Genomic DNA, 17,138 nt, shown 5'->3' on the forward strand with positions numbered 1-17,138 from the left:
CAAACCTCTGTGCTGGGTTCTTCCAGCAAGTCTACCCATCTATGGATAAAAACAAAGGTCATTTTTTAACTTTATATTCAGTTTTTCATTAGTTTATGCATTTAACGACCCTTCTCTGTTCAGGAATAGTATTTGAGGCATGGAAGCAGATACCAGGGAAGAAAATGACACATTACTCTCATTGAGGTCTCCACAAGCAGGGCACAGGGACTGAAGAGCTAGGACGATTCTGTGAAGTTTACAGAAAGTTGCCTCATTTACTCAGTCTCTAAAAGTATATGGATTCCACATAGCATTTCCTCCGTCTTACCTTCTGCAATGGTTGTGACCCTCTGTCTGTCATTCAGTTTTCCAACCTTTTTACCTCAGTCTCCGCTTCTCTCCCCTCGATGATGAATGCCCCAAGAGGTAGAGATAACTATGTGTCACTCTTCCATTCAGATTATTTTGTGAAAGTCGGTGTCCTCTGACTAGAATATTCAGATGACTATTGAAGATTTTGACCTGGGAGGGTTCTGAATCCATGTAGGAGAGAGAAGGTAGGGACCCCATAATACAGAATTGAAGTTTTATGAAAGATGCCCACTAGTGTGTACCATGCATACTTTTTGAAGGAGCACATGTGAAAAAGTAATAATTACATACTACTTGTGCATGTGTACTTATTAATCCATAATTAGAGACATAATAGTAGTATTGTGAATTGAAGTGCAAAGTTATGTAAAATTGTATTGCTCCTTAATATTTTCATTACCCTTCCTTGACTTTCCTAAGGGGATGAGAGCCAGTTCCTATTTGGCTGAATACCTGTTAGGTGTTGCCAAACATGTCTTGTTTCAGAAAGCCTGACAACTATTCTGCAAGGCAGATTTTCATTTTCATTTTACATTAACAAAACTAAAGAATAGAGGTTAATTAACTTGTCTAAAAATCACAGCTCAGTCATGATTTAGACTGGGTATCTCAAATCCTGAGGCATGGCTATAGAACAATCAAAAAGACAAAGTACAATATGAAGGAGTCCAAGGTGGTGGTTCTGTAGAATTCACCATAGGCCAGCCACTTGGTGAGGCACTGTGCCAGCCACTGTGAGCATGCTGGCAAGGTTACTGCTTTCTGAGAGCTTTGCCCATGGTAGAGAGGGCACCTAAGCTAGGAAAGAAAGCAGGGCACAGAAGGTGATGTCTGATGGCAATGTCAGGTGCTGAGAAAGCCTAAAGTTACATGGCTTCATTGACTTTAGGATTTTAGAATGACTTTTTTGAGGAAGGATATTTTATCTGTAAGTTGAAAGACGACTAGGCTAAAAATACTGTGGAGGGGAGAGGAGAGAAAAGTGCTGTAGGCATACTCAAGGACCCAGTGCCCTCATTTCAAAATGCAAGGGTGTCCTAAGTAGGAACTGAATTCAAAAAGGAGAATGGACGTGATAGAAATTGGAGAGATGGAGGCCCTGGGAGCCATGCTGTGAGTCTTGATACCATTTCCATTCTGAAGCCAGAAAGTCTGTGGAGTGGAGGAGTTGGCATGGTGACCTATGTTCTCTTTCAGTCTAGGATGTGGCAGACAGATTGAAGAGGAATGCACTCAAGTGCAGGGAAACTTCATTAGCAACCTGTTGGTGAGGAAGAAATGGGGGTCTATGAAGGCTATAGGTAACTTGGAAAGAAAAGAAATGAGTCTACAGTGAAGGAGAGAGAGAGTTATGAGATGGCTTATGCTTACTGTGAAAGTATTTCTGAGAGCCTTTAAGAAGGCTGGCTGTCCATGTGAATGCTGTGCCTATCTGCTAGCCAAAGAGCTGGGGCAACCACCAACCCTCTAATCCTCAAAGGGAGGGACACTGGAGGGTTTGGTGGGATCAGGAATAATTTTTGTCCTATGTTCTTAATTTTTAAATTTTTGCATGTATCACTTAAAAATATTTTCTTATAAAATACTGGGGCACTTCCAATGAGCGTAAATCAAAACCACTTAAACAGAAGAAGAAAAATCCCCTCACCAGTGAGCCTTCCTAGAATGCCTTAACATCCCATCCATGTAACCGGACTCCAAGCCCGGTGGGTTCAGGGGTTTATTTTAATCTTGTATTGTCATTAGCAAGTTTGCTACATGAGTTACCCTTGGGTATGCCGTGGAAATGGCTTTCTATTGCTTCCTCTTTGTGTTTTTCTATTTTAAGGATTTAGGGTATTATGCCTGAGTGAATTGGTTCACAGGGATTTTACTTACTCACTATATGCTGCTGTGCTTTTGTTCTCCATCTGGCTAAGCCACATACTCTGAATAGCATGTTCACACAGAGGTCATGTGATGCTGGGGAACTAAAGTGCCAGTTTTTCGTTCTGCCTGGGTGATGCATGGTGCATGGAAAGCCATTGGAACTATAAACTCTAATTTCTCAATCAAGAATAGTTAGGAAACCAGAGTTCTGCATTTTCATTAACACAGGGCCCTGCATGCCAGCTCAGCTTACTACCTGCTAAGCCTCCTAGGTCTTTTAGAGAATGTGCATTGGCAGTTTTCCAGTCTCACGAAGGCTCATAAATAACTGCCTTTCATATGAAATGTATTTGGTTTGGCATATTGACACTGGAATACATTATTCTTTTAGCAGTTGAACAAATTAAAATGAAATGATGGCTCCGTCTTTTTCAGTGTAATAAAATGAGCATAATTGGGTTACTATCTTTATCTGGCAGTCAGGAATTAGATAGTGTGCCCGGTTGCACTAGGGGAAATTTACACGTTTCCTATTCCTGTTGCTATGATTATGTTCCTAGGTATCAACAATTACGAGAGAGAATGACCAAGCAAGATGAATATAGTCATAATACCTGACTCCCATCTCCTTAAAACTCCTTATTTATTTGATCTTGGATACAGGCTGGGCACCTGGATTTTGTTGTCACTGTTGTTTAATCTTTTCTTAAATTCTAGGTCATTCCAATGCATGGCCAAAATTGAGAGCCAGTGTTGTCCACACTTGTGTCAGGGAGAAGTCTCCTCTAAGATGTCCTCATTTCTCTCTGCCTCTTGTTCCCTAAGTCTGGTTCACAACTTGGTGTGGATATAGGCTAGCAGAATAAGGAAATCATTAAGAAATCATTAAGAACATTAAGAAGATTGGGAAGGGGATGATTCAATGGCTTTTCTTTATATTTGGTATGACCAGACAAAACCTCAATGATGCTTAGGTTGACAATAGCTACTACCTAGGAGAATCAGCCTGTCTACAAGCTGCTCTGGCATTTTCCAGCTTGCCCTAGCTCACTGGCAAGTTTATTTGTAAATCATCACAGAAATCTGCATAGTAATAATTATCTCATTGTGCAGGCTTCAATAATTTACCTTTAACTTGGAGTATATTTGTTTCATTTTATACTATGAAATGGATTTTAATCCTTGGATGCATATCCAGATACGTATTCATCAGCCCAAACAGCAGGTACCTGGTATCCTCCAACTGTGAATATAACAAAAAGAACAAGATGTATCAAAGTCTATTCTAGCAGCATGCACACTGTAGAAGTCTTAGAAGTCCATTTCCTGACCATCTCTTTTGAAACAGGAGTTCTAAACTTGATGGATTTGGGTTAAAGTGTGATAGTACATGTATTTAGGTTATTTTAAATCATGTGTGTACCCCTAAAGCTTTAGTAAAACATGGCAGCAACTTAGCCATTGAGGACCCATGAGACATCCTTCACTTAAAATAAATCATTCTTTAAAAAACAAAAGTAACACCTTGGATGGTACCATTGAGTTTTAATAAGGTATCTCTAATTAAATCCATAAATAGCTAGGCCTGTAATCCCAGCAATTTGGAGGCAGAGGCAGGAAGATAGAATCTCAAGGTAAAATCCATTTTACACTAGAGAAAAAGCTTACAATTTTTTCTTTTCTTTCTTTCTTTCTTTTTTTTTTGGCCAATGGGCTGCATAGGATGACCTTGTATAGAAAATCAGAACCAAGCAAAATACCAGAAAAACACAGGGAGTGGATGGAATAGGGAAATGAACTCATTCAAAACAGCTTCATTTATAAATAATTCTTAAATATGATACACATTTACAATAAATATTGCTCTATCTGTATGACCCTTTTAAACATGGTAGGTGTGCTTTATTTACATTATACTCTCTGAAACAATAAACTGTCATTTCACAACAGGCCTACGTCTTTCTTTCAGCAACTGACTTTGTCTGAGCTTGTGATATTATTAGAAGCTGAGCTATGGTTTAACATCAGAAGCCCAGGTTTTGGCAAGGTTTTTTCCCAAGTTAATATTGAAAAAAATGTTACAAAAGCAGTTGAACTTTGGCTATTTTCTGGAAAAATGTTTGTTTAACTAAACTATCATGGTATTTTGTAAGAAATATTTGGAATTTGGTATAAAACCAGCTTTTTTAAAACAATGAGTAACTTCACTGGAGTTTTCTTCTGAAAACTATGGAATGTCCTTTTGGGGAGCTTTTGGTGGTTATTACCATTGGTGCATGTGCACACACCATTGTGTTCCTCTCCCACCCACGGTATTGAGTAAAGCTATGAACTAATCCTAAGGTGAGTTTCATTGTGCGTTCACTGTATAGACAGTGATTCTCTGTCTCTTAATGGCTTCAACTTGCGTTTTCATTCCATTACAACTGAACAAATGTTCTCAGTTTGTGACCTGGAAAAGATAACTTTAGTCTTTTTAAGCTGTGCTTCCTTGGAGTCTGTTTGCATGCTTCAGCCTAACCAATGAAGAAATGCACTGTGACACACAGCCCTTCTGTCCCTGGCTGGGTCCGCGGTTGACTCTGTGCTGCCGGTGTCACTGCTATCTAGTTATCTGTTGATACTCAGAACAAACAGAAACAAGAGAAATGGACTCTTGCTGATTCAAGGCTGCATGAGTTTTCCAGTAGCAAGCTTCTGGCTGTTGATGACCTGGTGATCTCCAGAAGCATTGGCTCTGCCATTTGGCCCTGTTTGAGACTAAAGTCAAATGCTTATTTTTTTTTCCATCAAGCCTAGTGGTGTTTACCTATATTTGTTAGGATTAAATTTATCTGCAAATAATAGAAAGCCTAAAATAATAATGGTTTAACAAGGTAGAAATTAGCAATTTATCCTTGTGTAAAATTGTTGTCAGACATAAGGAGGCCAGAGCTTGGTACAGTGGCGCACTTATCATCAGCTCTGGATACTGAGTACATAACTTTGATCTTTAAGTCATTTCATGATCCAAGGTAGTTGGGGATTACAGTCACCCCAATAAAAACAAATTAGCAAAGGAAACTGGGAACCCTAGCATGTCTTCTTTATAAATCCACGTGTCCCTTCTGCTTAGGTCTTAATTTTCAGAACTAACTTTCTTTTCATAGGTAGAGGAAGGCTTGGGGTTGTAGAATTGAAGACGTGTGTAATACCATCCCAAATATTTTGGGGTTTTATTTTGGTTTTATGATAAGGAGTAGGAAGGAAGTAAGTATTGGGGTAGGCAAAAGCAGACATATTACATCAAGTTGTTAAAATTGCGCTATTGTGAGGCAGTGACAGGTTGAAAGTATAAGCACATACATTCAAATTGCTTTTTGATAGACAGTAAAAGAACTAATATGGGCAAAGCTAGTAAGAGTTTTGAATTATTGAAAGTTTTGGAGATTTGGTTTAAAAAGGGGAATCATACAGGGAAAAGTACCAGGAACAAATATGTGAATAATTCAGCTATTTGGAAAACTCCAAATTTCAAAGATATTTGTGACCACTTCTTTTTAATTAAGAAAAATCTGTAAGAAAGAGGTGCAATTATCCATCTGATCCTCAAAGATAAACTAAAATTTATGAACGATTAAATTGAGCATGGTGTCTCCTTTAAAGACAGCAGGATTCTCAAGTCATTAAGCAGTAGAAAATGACGAGGTGATTGAATCTGCACATTACCCACTGCTAACTGATCAGCTCAAAGCAGAATGGCTGAAATAGGTACAATTGGTTCTTTGCTCACATTCTGTAGTTCTCACAAGACAAAGTTAGGAAGACTACTCTGTGTTCCACCTGCTGGGGCTGAAGGAGCTCCTTCTGTGATGGTCTCGTGCAGATGGTCAGCAAATCAGTACTGGCTGTCAGTTGGTGGTCTCATCCATCCTTCTGTGGCCTCTTCACAGGGCTAGGTTGAGCTTCTAACAGAATGAAAGGTGATTTCTAACAAGAACCATCCTGAGGATATTCATCCTAAGAAGACAGGTACCAATGCACAAATACTTACCAAGCTTCCAAGTCAATGTCTCATTGGCCAAAGTCCCAGAGAAAGAGGCTGCCAGTGGACAGAAAAAAATAGCAAGACATGTGCTTTGTCAGAGGCCATCAATGTAATTGCCTGCCACAACGTCTTCCTTGAAGGAAACATATGGGTCTTACTTTTTGAACTCCTGCCATTTGCTAGTCACTGTCTTTAATCACCAAATTGGCTTGCAAAGGAGGTGTCACCTATTTGATTTACCAGATAAGACAAAGAAGAGGTTATAATGTTTTAAATGACCTGTGTGAGGTCACATAGCTCTTACATGGCAAGGTCCCTTATTTCAGCCTCTGCAGTCTTCCCACCCTGCTGTGCCGTGCTATCCCCTAACTGTGAGTGCATCATAACTGTGGCAGGTATAGTCACCTTGAGTGCTTTTACTCTAAAGTGCAATGAAGTCTTGGCACACACTAAGTTGTGCAGCATATTGAGCACAAAGAGGTTCCTGGACATTGGGATTAATCATTTGCTGCTCCCGTACCACAGAGGTGCCAGGGCCAGAGAGCCATCTAAAGAGGTCATGGCAGTGGAGTGTAACAAGGAATCTGCTCTCTGTTACTTGACATGGCATGCTCTTTCTTCACTGAGATAATATCATTTCAAGTCTTTCTTAGAATGCCCTCCCTAACTATTATTTTGCCCCTGGAATGGAGTTTTAGAACAAGGACATAACAAATACACTAATTGCTAATGCTTTCTAATTGTCATATTTTACAAGGGGTCTACTCTTTTCAAAATCGTCTTTGTTCATGCACATCGCTGTGAAATTAAAACAGCATCAAGATTGTGCTTTTCTTCTGCTTCTCCTTGAAAGATTAGCATTCGCCTTCAATGTGTGAGAAGTTAGTTACTTATCAAATCATTCGATTAATGAGCTAGAGTTGTCAAGCCAAACAGAAATAGCTGAGTCTTTTAAATCTTTTAATATGAGACAATTTTCACAACAACCTGTTTCATTCATTGCCCTGGCGTTTTAAATGCTCGCTCATTAGTGACCTGGTATTTGGGCTTGTCTGAAGGGCGCACATCCGTTGTGCTAAGCAGGACTCATTATGGATTGTAGGTTTCGAACAGGGATGCCTTTACACAAAAGGCTGCCCTCCCATTTGCCTCTGGTTCACTAATTGGACCTTTGCCTTGATTTTACAAGCAAGGGCTAAATTTCAGCAAGGAAAATGGTTTTTCTAATGCCACAACTGGGATCGTACTGAAGAGTCAGCAGCCTATCATTATCAATACAGATGTGGAACTAAAATAAAGCATGTGTTTGCTTTTGCTGGAGACAATAAAAGTAAAGGCTGCTTTTAAAACCAGTAAAACACTGAACTTGATGGAAAGAGAAATTCATTGAGTATATCACCCAGCAATAGCTCACTTCCCCTGGTGATAAAATACAGCCAGCAAACACTCAGAAATAAACACCAGATAGTTAAAGAAGAAAGGAAACATGTTTCAACTCACAACACCCCTGCACTGAATTCTAAAGGATCCAATTGCTTATATTCCTGAAGAAATGCGTGTATTATTATACCACCGGGTTTTAGAGTAATCATAGTATATCACGCTAATATCCCTAATAGAATTCCTCCTGGATTTGCCTTGGTTAATGTCATCTATTTTGATGGGTATTTTCAATTTGTTTTAAAATGCCATTTGTATTACTTGCATGGTTCTTCTTTTTCCTTTCATTTTCTTTTCTTACGGAATTTACTGTTCATTTTCAAATTACTCCAGACCTTAATAGTCTATTTTGCTCTTGGCAGAATTTGTGTATCTATTGAATTGTGTTCTGTTTTGTTGAAACTTCCTTCAGTGAGTGTCTCCCCAACAGCCTCTTTCAGTGGCAAAGCATTAAATGACTTCTTTAGGGCCTTTGGGCTGCATTTCTCATGTACCCATAATCAACCCCATAATATGCCAAGTGTCCTAATTAATTCACTATGCCCTCCAGTTTAAATATTTATGAATGTGACTAGTTGAAATGCTGATACACACGTTATTACAGACCTTAAAAGAAATGATTTTTCCTGGTAGTATTATCAGTTTAAAGAATTCAGATTTGAAACATTTGAGGTTATCAGATTTAGTGGCAGCATCATGTTAATGGAGTTCTGGAAGGCCCCAGCATTAAGATGAGTAAATTAGGGAGTCAACACTGCCTATTTAGTCACATTAGGATAAATAAAATAGTAGTAGAGTATGGACGTAACAAAAATCAATCCAGCACACAGAGTGCACATTAATCAGGACTTTGTTACGATGGCAAGGGGCAGCTACCCTGCTTCTTCTTATAAAAGAATGCTGCATTAATGTCCTCAAGACCTTGGACCATTGTGACACTGGCTGTTTCGGAACTACTTTGAGACAGCCACAGGGCCCCCAGAGACCACTACAACTACATTAAAAAAAAATCAGTTGGCATCAAATGACTTCTTGAACTCTTTATTGATATCCTTGGGATTTGGCTGTCAATTTGCACCCTAGTTAATTGCCCTTTCCAAGCAGCTGCATTAAGCAGGAATTTGTAACCACTGTATTGAGGATTTGAACAAACTTTCTCTTCAGTTCCCACATTGTAACAGTGTAGTTTGAATTTAAGTGTAAATTCTGGACATGACATGGGCTCTTGCTTTCTATAACATCTAGTTCTAGCTTACAATGGTTTCTAGGTAGATAGGTCCTCTTATGCAGCTTTAAGTTTTGCCATGTACACAGCATCATACACCAAAGCTTATGCCATTGATTACAGTTATATGAAAGCAATTTTAAATTCCACTTTGATTTTGTTCTTTAACACTCAAATAGACCCCAAAGATTATGTTTTACAAACACTATAACTAATTCTCCACTTCATTTTATTTTTATGTGTGTGTATTCTCCCTGCCCAAAGAAAATGTTGGAGGGATATCTTCCTTGCTGTGGTCAATCTTCAACTCCATTAGCCTTCATTATTTAAGATGTTAGAGATTAAGTATTTAATATTACAAGCTGAATAATTGATTAACATTTTAATAAACATTTTATATTTGTTTTTGATAATTCAAAATATGTAATCATTCTATTTCTTTGGATATCATAGAGTACTTAATAATTCATATGAAGTATTGCCCTTCTTTGTGGGCATTCCAAGATTCCAAGATTCACAACTGATACCTGAAACTCCAAATGATGCTAAGTCATTTACAAATATTTTTCTATATACATATGCATTTTTAATACCTTTTTTAAAACCTTAGCTAGGTACTTCCCAAGCACCGGGGCCCTAATTCTTAAACTTTTAAGTTTAACCCTCAATTTGTATATATTTATTTCTTGATCCTCAGATATTTACAGATTAATTGTTGATATTGATCTTAATAAACTTATCTTGAGACAGTATTATATGAAATTTTCTATTCTTTGTTAAATCAGTAACTGTCCATGCTTTCATGGATGCAGCTCATGACTGCTCTTTGCCATCACCAAAGTCTCAATATTATTACTCTTTGCTTTTGGTTCTTTATTATTTGAATCCAAAGTGCCCCTTGCAGGCTCTTGTGTATGTACCTAGCTGGTGACACTTTTGGAAATTGGTGGAAAAATGAAGTGGGGCCTCAATGTAGGAAATGAGTCACTGGTATCATTCCTTTCAAAGTTCAATCTGGCCCCTGGTCCCTGGTCCCAGGTGCGTCTCATTCCTGGTCACTCTGAGTTAAACAACCTCTTCCACATGCTCTCACCCCCATGATGTTTCTGTCTTGTCTTAGACTGGCAATTGTGGAACCAACTGACTGTAGTCTGCAACCATGAGTCTAAGTATATGTCTGCTCCTTTTACATGGTTTCTCTTAGCTATTTATCACAACAGTGAAACCCAACACCCATAACCTCCCCCCCAACATGCACACAAAATAATTCATCTCTGTTTATAATTAATTTTTGCTCTTATTTTCCCCTACTCATTCAGTTTATGCAGAAAACTACCCACTGTAAGGGGCATTATTAATTAAAAAGAGGATTTCTTCAATACAGACACTATGATATTGGACACTTGATTTGATAGCCAAGATATTTACTAATTAATTAATGGACTGGTGTCTTGCATAATGTGGATACATTAGACAAATGCAGGATTTATATCTCAGGTAGGACACATAGTTATGCATGTAATTTCATTATGCTTTCTAGAACATTGTGTAATTTTAAGCTTTTATTTATTTTTATTATTTCCCCTTAAATTTTTACTCCTTTTGACTAAAACTCTGATAAATAAAACCATGAGTAAAGGGGGGAGGAATATTGCATGTGTAGGACACACTACACTCTATCTCTATTATTGCCAAAATCTAATTTTTTGTTTCTCCTTTTAGTAATTTCATAATAAAATGAACACATGCTAATCACTAAAAATAAGATTAGGAAAGTGCAATGAAGAAAAAGAAAATGACCTTCAGTATCACCATGTGAAGGTCTTCCCTGCTGAGCACATCTGTCTCTTCAGACTTGTATGTTTTCCTGTGCATGTGTGTACAGTTTTTATTTGTGTTTGGGGTAGACTGTTACAAGTAGACCACTTCAAGAAATAAATAATTACACTCTATCATAAGTATGAAGTGAGATTAGAGCACATGAAAGAGTCACAGATAAGAAGTGGGGCTAGACCCCTCTCCCTGCTTGGGCACACTCAGGTTTATGCTAGGGTTGAGAAGTTACAGGCATTTGTTCTACAATACTGCACCAATGGTCAGGTCTCAGGATATTCATTAGATATGACTTTGTGTCCTGAACCATTAGGATGAGGAATTGGGTGACGAGGCTGTGCTAGATGAGCACAAAGACTGTAATTCCCTGGGGTGCTAGCTTATGGGTGGAAAAAAAAGCAGACATTTTTCAGAATCAGGAATGTAAAAAAATGAAAAGAAAGAAGAGAAAAGACAAGATGAGAAGAGAAGAGGAAGAGAAGAGAAGAGAAGAGAAGAAAACTACTGTCTCTTGCCAAACATATAGGCTGGTCAGTTTCATCATTTCTCTAGACAAACATCTGAAGAAACAAAAATAAAAACTGTTTTACTTCTACTCACATGTTGAGTTGTTGTTACCAAGTGAGGGTCTTGTTTCTCTCAACCCCACAACTAGTTTTGTGCCAATCCAGTTTATGGATGTGTCATTAACATATTTATTTAGTTAATAAGTTGTTGTTGGGATTACAGGCTATTCTGAGCTATTTCAACAATACATATTGTTTTATTAATCACTCCCATATATTCAATTATTGTGAAAGATTATATACATGCCATATTCATGCTATCATTATATCCCCCTATATAGTTTTCACTGTCTTTAGGATTAACTGAGATAGAGTGGTCATTTATTTCTTCAGTCCTTCAAAACCATTTAAGAACCTAATCTACACTAGTCATTGGGCAAGACCCAGGAAACAGTAGTGATGGAAGACAGATGGCCACTGCACAGTGGATGGAGATAAGTCTGTAATAAATCATTGTTTAAAATCTTTCCCGCTGGAGTTTGTCTTGTGAAGGAAACATTAAGTCATGAACATGATCTATCATGAGGAATCAGGAAAGACTTCTCTGCAGAAAGAATATTTAACATTTGAAAGATATGGCATGGTTGATTTCATTTCTCTTAGAAATCTTAACGTTAAATTCCCAGCGGGGAATTCTTTGGTTTCTTTGACATAGTCTCTGTTTGATTTTTTTCCTTCTATTGTTCCAAAAAAATAGAATAATCTTTTTATACTCCTTTCCCCTTCTATTACCTATAAAATGGCACAGAACTATTTGGAAAGAAACAACTTCTCCATAAGTATCGCAAAGCTCCATGATGGGGTTTCATTTTACAGTATATTCAGAAATTCAGTGCTCTTCTTTCTCCATCAGGACCTAGGGGATGTTCTGCCTGGAGTAGTCTAAACATTTTGTTTGATAGTCTTAATATTGCTGAAATGGCAGCATGTTTAGAACATGAATAGTGTCATTTCCATAGACTGACTTTCTTTTTTGGAATATTTTTATCCATCACTCTGTCCATATACGACTGTCATTTGGAAGGAATGGCAGGCACTAGGTAGTCTTTGAAAATTCGTGTCATTGCTGATTTCTGAATTAACTGAATAATTTTGTTTCTGTTGACTCAGTTGATTTCTTTGATTACAACATTAGTTTCCTACAAACAAAATGCTGTAAGTTCTTTGGATATTTCAAAATGCACCCTTACAATACATAATTCCAGAGCTTGGGGCTGGAGAGGTGATTGCTCAGTCAGTAAAGAGCTTGCTTACAAGTGTAAGGACCTGAGTTTGAACCCAAGATCCCACATGAAAGATGTCAGATATGGTGGCATGCAATTATAACCCCCATGCTGGGGAGGCAGACAGAAAGAAACCTGGGTTCACTGGCTAGCCAGTCTAACCTAATTGTGAGCTCCAGGCCAATGAGAGAACATGTCTCAAAGGAGGTAGATGGTGTATCTGTGAATGACACCCACTGTTGTATTCCAGTCTTCATATACATGTGCACATGTGCCCCCCATGTACATGTGCCCATATAAGACTGTATGCATCCACAAGCATAAAACCACATAAATAGATTTTCATAAAATAATTTCAGTTGATGAATTGAAAATTTATCATTCATTGACTTATTCTGAATAGTTCATAATGTGATAGGAGTTTCCTGTTAGATCAAGGGAATACACCAATGTATAAGCCTCAAATAGCTTTACTTATTTAGTTTCTTTATCCAAAGGAAAAATAACACATGACATTGTTGATGCAAATAGCATCTTTTGAAATGCAGGAATTTTTCAGTTTTCTCTTTACTCTGTGAATTGTATGCTTGATTGACCAAGATTCAGTGAAACCTCTCATTAGGGCACCACGGTTCATTAGGGCTTAAAGAGGCATCACTGAAACTTGAATTGGCCATGCTGTGATCACTGGCCTCTCTGAGTGGCAATCAAGCAACATTATGTGTATGCTTTACTTCTGCAATGGTTTTTAATGCCTTGGTGTTTCTTTTAATATTAATGATTTAGCTGTGTGCTGTATAAAATGTCCACAAGCTTCTTAGAGATGATATCTTTCTGCTAGTAAGTGGAGAATTAAAAATTAGATTCTTGTAAAAAAATATTCAAATACCCAATTAGAATATATGCTGAGTTTATTATTCCCTCATTACAAGGAGTCTGTTGGGTTAGTATTAGTATTCATTTTCTCTAACTGGATTAAATATCTACATGTGCACAAAGCACTGGAAAAAAATCAATAAGTAATCTAGTTGTTGGTTTACTAAATGTCCAACATGAAGATTGAGAGAAATCATATTCAAAATGTAACACCTTAGTTAAGACCAAATTGAAATAGTATGGAGTTAATAGGGAATTGCTAGGCAGATGTCTGTCACAGCTGGATGCACAAGAGAAGGGCCTGTTTCTACCTACATGTTTATACTGGGGCATTGAGAAACAATAACTTAGCATATTTGGACCAGTTGAAGGTATGTCTTTGATCTAAAGAAGCCCAGAAGATCAACTTGTTTATGCTTTGCTAGCTAGAAAAAAAAAACTGCCCTGCTAAATAATAATGAATTTATTCTTTAAAACCATTATTTTCAAAGTAATTTAGATTGGCTGATCTATGCTTATTCCAAATAGGTGTTTATTCTTGCATAAATAGAACTAAATCTCAGGGTCAGTTGATTTAGCTGCTTGCTTTGTTCTGGCCATAAGAATTCCTGAGGTAGCCTCCCTCACTCAGATAGCCTGCCTGCTTCCTTAGTCTGCCTCCCACTGTGTTCGAACTATCACTTTGCTCATCTCTGTTCCCCTTGCTGCTGTGTTTTGTTACTGAGAGAAACTGGTCACTCCTGCTACCTCAGCACCAGCCATGAGACATAATAAACAGTATGTATCCAATACTTTTTGGTTGAATAAGTTAATCACTCTGGATTCCTACTCTGTGGCAAGATACTGATAGAAGCACTTCTATACTTGTTTTATAAATAAATGTATATGAGCATGGGGGTATTTGCTTTCGGTTAGACAATATTTCCAGTTTTATAGGCATGGTTACCACAAGACATTATCATAGATGCATAAGTTTAGAGAAAAAGCATTTTTCTTCTGATAACCTTTTGGAATATTGTTACAAGTTTGACTTATTTCCCAACCCTCCTACCAACACCTTCTCTACCTGTGGTGAGTCAGGGAAGACATCCGACACACTGAGTATGTTATATTCAGTTTCCAGAATTTTGTTTGTTGCAGGTTTTATGTAAGGGTATGGCACTGTGGTACAAATACAATCTCATGCTTCATCGTTTCGTTTTTGGGGATGCATCCTGGGTGGGTCACCTCAAGACAGTGTTGTAAATAAAGGTAGCCAGAGATAGAGCTGCTGGATACCCTAGTCCTCCTGGCCCTGACCTCTGTTCTTCCTTAGATCTGTAACTATAAGGTCTTCAGTGACTTCTTGAAAATGAGAATATGAAAAACAAACCTTACACTTCATAATATTGTATTTTGAATTAAGGACAGTAGAAGAATGAAAGACGTCACTGAAATGGGAGTTTGAGGTACATGGATTTGTATCTTTTCCCATGTAACACCCCCTCCTAACTGCTACCTCCAAAAGGATCTCAGAAAACACCTATATTACCCTTCAAGAATTTTAGGAGTTAAGCTGAGTGGTGGTGGTGCATACCTTTACTTCCAGCACTTGGGAGGCAGAGACAGTTGACTCTCTGTGAGTTGGAGGCCAGCCTGGTCTATAGAGGTAGTTCCAGGACAGTTACATAGAAAAACCCTGTCTTAAAATACAAACAAACAAACAAATGAACGAACAAACAAAAGGAATTTTAGAATGAAGCATCTACTATTTTTTTTCTAATACTGATCTCAAGTGGCCCTAACACAGTCAGAAGATGTGCCCTTGAGATGGTATATGATGTAATCATTCTGTTAAAGTCTTGTGTATGCTGTCTTTATTTGGGGACACAGGGGAAGCAGATACAGCTACCTACTGTCACCATTAGCATCCTGAAGAGTTCTTTTATTTTAGGAAACTTGACTCAGGCAGAACTGAAACTCTTGACATAGAAAATAATTTCAAGACTAGACAGTATAAAGCAGAGTTGGAATTTAACAGAGATCTGATAATACAGGCTTAAGCATGAGGATGAAGAGATAAACAAGTGCTCAGAAGAAATTAAAAAGGAGTATGAGCTTCTTAGAGAGAGGGTCACAGCCATTTGTTTTACACAATAGTTGAGTTTGGCGAATCTTGAAGACACTAACTTTTAAGGGTAGGTAGGAAATATAAATGAGATCACTAGTGTCTCCTGAGAGAAACTTGAGGGGATTACTATTGACTAGGTCTGAGTCTAGATCACAGGGGTGAGGTTAAATAGGAGATGTTGGCTATAAGCAAAACTAATGATTTTGTTTGAGGTTCTTGGCCAGTGGCTGGGGAAAGGAATGAAGCCCTACAAATGGTCACATACATTCAGGCCTTAAGCCTGGGTCATTGCTACTTTTATCACAAAAGACTTTTATGGAAAGGAATATTAACTCCATGTTGGCAGCATAAGGCCAATGTTCATTGTATTAAAATTCTGTCTTCTCAGCTAGTGAGAGTCTTCAGCATGAAGACAGGGATAGATTCCCTTTTTTGCATATCACCACAATTCTCCACTCTTTGTATTCTGGCTCCAGTGTTACTGTTCATCATGACACACTTCTAACTCAGTGTCAAAAAGCTGTGATTCTGCATTTTGTAGTTTGAGTTCCCCCATAGAGCAGAGCCCAAGTCAAGGACTTGGATGCAAGTAGTTTATGGGCAGGTTATCTAAAAAGTAGAAATGAAGAGGAGGTGTAGTGAGCCAGGCAATAAGGTGTGTTGTTCAATTGTTTACCACTATGGTAACTGCTGTGGACCCTTTAAAGGACCATATGGAAAACATTCTTAATGGGGTCCTTCAAATAGCAGTGTCCAATTGAACTCTCAATGATGATGGAAATTTGTTGTATATTTGCTGCATGGCTAGTATGGCTAAGGAATATAGATGCTAATTTAATATAAGCTTAAGTAGTTAATAAGAAATAGGTGGGATTCAACAGCTCTGAGTATCAGAGGCCAAAACATGCCCTTGAACCACCTTGTCTTATACATCAAGGCCTAACGAATGGCGAGAGTGTGAACCCATTTAATCTTCTAATCTGCCTTGAAAGGAGGAGGCGATAGATGCTATAGCTTGGAGAAAACTCCCCAAGGAGGAGAAGGTGAGAGAGACCTGGCTCTTGGGAGGGGACATGGCCTTGATGTGCATAAATCATCCCCTAAAGCAAGAAGAAATCTGACAAGCTGAGGCAATCCATGAGAGGCACAGAGTACCTGTGACAGCCTGCAGTCAGGCTAGTGAATAAACAATAACTCAGGACACTCACATCTGTTTTGATCATTCTCAAGTATCAAAGTTCATGTCAGAAGAGATTTAATTATAGTAATAATTCTGAAGTTCAAAGTTAATGTGTCAAAACCTCTAATATTTTCTTAATAGTCTTTTTTTTCTCATAAAAAAATGTCATCAGTTTGACTTTAAACCACACACTAGAATATGCTGGCTTTATTAAAAACAGTATTTTACTGTTTTCAATCATGTTTTCAAATGTAAGTAGAAAACAATTTCTGCTTCATATGTTTATTTCATAGATGTGAACTTGAATAAGTTTCAACCACAACAAAAAGGAGTTCAAGCTATTTGTCACCAATAAATGCCAAAGCGTTGCAAACTGCATAATCTAAATTAAAATAGAACATATGGTTATTCAAACTGATAAATGAGACTTCATTT

Source organism: Peromyscus eremicus, chromosome 4 (assembly GCF_949786415.1).
Source record: "Peromyscus eremicus chromosome 4, PerEre_H2_v1, whole genome shotgun sequence".
Classification (NCBI taxonomy): domain Eukaryota; kingdom Metazoa; phylum Chordata; class Mammalia; order Rodentia; family Cricetidae; genus Peromyscus; species Peromyscus eremicus.